Here is a 5,053-nt window from a genome sequence, read left to right as displayed (position 1 = left end):
TCATCTTGAATTACTTGTCGTGGAAATGGATGTGTTTAAAGCTAAAAATACTAAATACAATCATTTTCACGACAAGTAATTCCGGGCGGAGGGAGTATGTTACAGCGGATACTAGAGAGCCAATTCCTGGGGCATACATCACCATAAGCTAATAGCAAAGATCAAACAGGAGATATATCACCGCAATAGTATCATTCTTGGTCGAAAGTGATCATCTGAGCGCGAGCACACGTACTCGCGGTATCCTCCCCGCTCGCAGGCCTCGTGATGCACAAACACTCTCGATAGGCCCAGGTATTATTCCCGTATATTCTTTGATGAACAGTCTTTTCTGGCCCACGTCTGTCCTGCCCCGTGAGCTACCTGGGCTCTGGCTCAGACGTACACAGACGGGGTGGGCCGTTTTGGCGCCGATTCTAGGCCAACACCGGCTGCTGCTCATTCATTTCTCCGCACCTTACCATTCTTCCCCCTCACGATTCATTCATCCCCTTCCATGCTCGCTCAATCTCGTCTTCAGATAATCCAGCGCCATCTTGCTCCATATCCACCTCCGCGTCCAATGGATTCGACGACGAGATGCTGCCGCTCATCCCATGCCCTGAATGTGGCGGTCAGGTGATCACCTGGATTGCTCAGGGCAGTGACAACGCCGGCGGCCGCTTTTACAATTGCGCCAGGAAAGATGTAAGATATTTCTCTAGTCTGATCTAGATTCATATTTCAGCGGTCTCGTACTCAGTAGACCCAGATCTGCATTCGTTGGTGTAGGAAGGTCTTCGTGGATACATCAGATCGAACCGGACGTACAGCGTTCAAAATTACCCAGCTCCCTCTCCTCGTCGTCAGGCATTACATATCCGCAACAGGGTTCGGTCGCAGCAGGCAGCGGACCAGGTCACTGCTGTGCTCGGCGACGCTCACAGTGCCCCGTTGCAGATGCAGAATAATCACCCGACGCCGGCGATGTGTGCCTGCCAATCACTCTCGCTGCTGCTCAGAGATGCCAAACCGATCCAACTCTGCTCAAATTTAAATTTTGAAGCAAACAGAGGCAAAGTTTGCACACCAAGCCGTAAACATGTACTCCAGCTTGACATGTGTTCACAAAAATTCAGGATGCATGACATGTTTTTACTTTTTACAAAGATTCAGAATGCAATCGTACATCTCTGAAACAAATTCAGAAGGCATGACATGTGTTCACAAAAATTCAGTAATGAAGGCACGTTCCCGTCATGGAAATTCCAGAATGCATGGACAAACTGTAAAAAAAAATCAGAAGTACAGACACGATCATACTGCTCACAGTTTCAGAATGCATCACCACATTGTAAAAAACTTCAGAAATCAACAATTACTTGGTGCGAGCACTCGTACTCCAACATCGAGACTAGTTTAAACATACATTATTTTTGTTCGGCCGTTCCATTTGTTTATTTATTTATTTATTTTGCCATCCATACACTGAGCAACCATGAAACAAGAAGCACTTCTATTGACGGAACTACCTAAGTTCTACAGATTTCAGTTCTACAGTTTTACAGTCTCAATCGATAGGTTCCAGCCATTGTTCACATGCCAGTCAACCGCAGATCACCCACTTTGTGGCAGTTGTTTTGCCCATGACCTTCAATTCCACAATTTTTGCACCTTGCCGGTTTGTGAACAGGTTTCGGGGTATCACCTCGGTCCGGACATGTTGTCCTCTTATGCCCCTGCCCGCGACATATGGTGCAGAACCGCGTTCGTTTGCTCAGCTCCTCGTACGGAGCCTTCTATCTGCTAGCTGTTGGTCGCCCTATTTCTTTCCGCTTCTTTGGCGCCAACAGTCCATTGGGTCTGTTCCCACTTGTGTCTTATTTCATAAAGTTGGGTCATGTAGTCATGCATCTTTAAATTATATTTGTCAACCAATGTCTCCGAAGAATGTGTACTGCAACCTGCTGCTCCCATTTGCCCACATAAGAGTGGTTATCCGACCATCTTTGCCTGCCTGGACTCGGTAAGTGAAATGCGAATCTCTTGAACCCGGATCTGCGAAAACCTCCATAGTTTTCCTAACATCATCCTCTGCCTGCTCTCTGCTGATTTTACCACACAAATTCTTCAGAGCTCTTTTTGTGAAAGGTACCTTTCCATTGAGCCAAAAAAAAACTCCCAATGATGTTGTGTACTTTTGCCACGTTCACATTGTTCTGTCGCAAATGCTCCACCAAGTCTCTGCTGTTGGCATCAATATGCTGAGCCAGTGTATTGTCTGACCATACGTTGGAGACAATGAATGATTGAGATGTTCAGATGCTCCCCTATGTACCATCCATTGTCCTTCGATTGGAGGAGTCTTGTTAATGCAGGACACTCACACCGACACGATCTAGTGTTCTCCACCCCAGCTTTACCCTGCAAAAACCAAAGTGTACGCAACACAAACGTCTTAGGTTTCATCAGCAGCAAAGAAAGCAGATCGGATTAATAGACATTAGTACAGGAAGGGTTCATATGCATACTGCACATCCACAAACAATTTCTCTCCACATTCAGTCTACTGTTCCCACCTTATTCCTAAACCCTTCTCCCACGAGTAGAGATTGTAGAAATCATATGCCTCCCCGAGGGTATCGAAGCTTGTACCAAGTGCTGGAACAATTACAATGTTCCCAGGTTGATCAGCGCACCCCGTGTTGCCTTCTCAAGGGCGCTTGTTCGCCCAGGGCAAGGTGCCCTTCCTGGGGCATCGGCTCCAATTCTAACCCTGCATTTTTGATAAATCCATGTGTGAGTGCATGTTTTTCATCCTAATTCAAAAAACTTGATGCCCTTTTTATGATTACATTCATATGTTTCAACATTCTCAATGACAATTACTTTTGCTTCTTCAGGTGTCCTCTTCCCTGTTATTATATCTCAATTCCATCAGTAAGTCAGAAGCTTCAAAACTGAATTTTTTTTTATTCTTATCAGCTCATATTGGAACCAATTTTCGACATAACTAATCAACACTATCAACCTTTTTTTTGAATCCACGTGGTGCTTCCAGCTACTGCAATGGTTATCTATTTTGCATGGCTTAGCACCCTATATGCAACTCAGTTAATCCAAAATTCAGACATTGCAAGTTGGACAAACACTGCACAAGCAGAATGACTAATTCGATCAGAATTAAGTTAGTAAAATCTATGTTTCAGCCCAATTTTTCAATCTATTCCCTGGCTTCATAATCCAGTGCACATGAAACATCCTGCCATTAGGATGCTTTCTTCTTTTATCAAATGGTTCTGCTAGTATGTGAACCACTCGAAAGCACGGCAGTACACCATCTTTCCGAAAAATATGTAAATGTACATTCCAATTTATCCAGGAACAACCTACCAGAAAATCTGAATCTAAATTGTCCTGCACAAATGTGCAGCCTATATGCGAGTCAGGTCATGTCATTTGCAATGCACCTAAAATCAGTCAAACAGCCTGTACCGCAAGCACCATTGTTCAGATAAATTACCTGCAAGTCCAGCCTGGTGTTTTCGGATCAATCTGTGCAATAGATTTCTCAGATGCTTGCGGTTCAGCATCCCCCTCGCCTGCGACTCCCCCCTCCGCCGCACAGATCTGCCCGTGCACGCTACCAGTCGCATGGGTGGTAGCTGCTCAGCTTCAGTCGCCACCGCGGGGTGGTGCAGCGGCTCCATTGGAAGCTGGCTATCGCTAACCTCTTCCATCACCACGATTCTGCAGTTGGCCAAATCTGTGGGTCAGGCGGACAAATCGATTGCCAAAATCAAGAAGCAGAACCTACGGTCTAAAGATTCGCCCGGCGGCGGCGGGCAGAGGCCAGAGGGGTGTGAGATTTTCGTGTTACCTCCTAATGGGTTGCATCAGGACTCCATTCCAGCAAGCGCCGCCTGGTTTTGCTCCACCGCAGATCTTCACTGACGTCAATGGCGATCCAAAATATTTTAGCCAGAGGTGGGAGACAGCTCCGCGTTTGTCATTACTAGCGTCCACACTGGCCCTACCAGAAATCACACCTCCTGAGCCATGGATCAGGCGGAGAGCCAAAATCCCGAGCCACGGCTCTGCTTTCTCGCCGTCACGGCACCAACTACGAGCCCAGTCTCCGGTGGGACGAACTACGCAGCAGTATAGGGTATTCTCTGACCATGTGAATTAAAAAAGAGGGACTGGTTGGCCCAATAATTGCGCGCTACACATCCCGACGCTAGGTCCAGCCGCCCAGATAAAGTGCTCACCTGTGCTCGCGAGCAGAACAGCCGCGTCCCATTCTTGGTAGCCTAGCCTACATGATTAAGAGCTCATGTGTGCAAGCCGCCGTTCTGTTTCTTTCTGGTCACACACGCATTCATGTTTACAACATCCAAGAAAAAGTTCTAGACAAGAACACAAGATAATGATATATAGCAGAGTGAGTCTATTCTTATCAGATTACTTAAACGTGAGTCTATTCTTATCATAACGTTTATCCTCTCTGTCTACTAAAAAAACCTTAAGAGAGAAATTAGGGCCTGTGCATACTGAATTGTATTTGCAGTTTCACGCAGTGTTTCAGTTTTTAACATCAAGATCGTTAATTAAATGTCATCTCTGCTCTTTAGCGAATGGTACGTACACTCGTGCTTATTCGAGCAGAAGGAAAAATGTCATCTCTGTTTTCCCTTTACAGAGTATGTATCTTCTGAAATCTTGTATGAGATGCAGAAATGGTAAAATGAGTGAGAGGCGCACGTATCTGAGTCCATGGACAGCGGAGTGGCCGAGCTGACAGCGGAGTCGCGTCTGCTGCAGTGGGGCGCAGCAGTGTTGGTGGAGGAAGGAGGTCGCGCAGCGGCGTTGGAGAAGGAGGACCGTGCGACCGTCGGCGTTCGAGGAGGAGGCTACGGGCGAGGAGCTCTCGCGGCGACGCGGAGGAATCGCTGGGAACGGAGAATCTGAGAGATGGTGGCCTCGTTTTGCCATTTATTACTGCAAAATCATGGCCTCGAGGCCTCGATCTGTTGGGGCGTGAGCGGGTCTCAAGGGCAGTTGCATATGGGCT

At 46.9% G+C, this 5,053-nt stretch overlaps 1 long non-coding RNA gene across 2 annotated transcripts; it reads right to left on the bottom strand.

The window, feature by feature from the left end:
- Nucleotides 1-1,412: 1,412 nt before the first annotated feature.
- Nucleotides 1,413-5,053, bottom strand: LOC123107486 (uncharacterized). 2 transcript variants are annotated; one of them, XR_006451682.1, is made up of 5 exons: nt 4,251-5,047; nt 3,860-4,154; nt 3,503-3,729; nt 2,559-2,755; nt 1,413-2,403 (listed from the first exon to the last, which is right to left on the bottom strand). It is a non-coding gene; the product is annotated as an uncharacterized lncRNA (long non-coding RNA). The 2 variants fall into 2 exon arrangements; XR_006451681.1 differs by having other exon boundaries at nt 3,860-5,053.

The sequence above is a fragment of the Triticum aestivum genome, chromosome 1B (assembly GCF_018294505.1).
Source record: "Triticum aestivum cultivar Chinese Spring chromosome 1B, IWGSC CS RefSeq v2.1, whole genome shotgun sequence".
In the NCBI taxonomy this organism is placed as follows: domain Eukaryota; kingdom Viridiplantae; phylum Streptophyta; class Magnoliopsida; order Poales; family Poaceae; genus Triticum; species Triticum aestivum.
The sequence above is the reverse complement of the archived record's forward strand: the minus strand, read 5'-3'. Positions and strand labels throughout refer to the sequence as shown.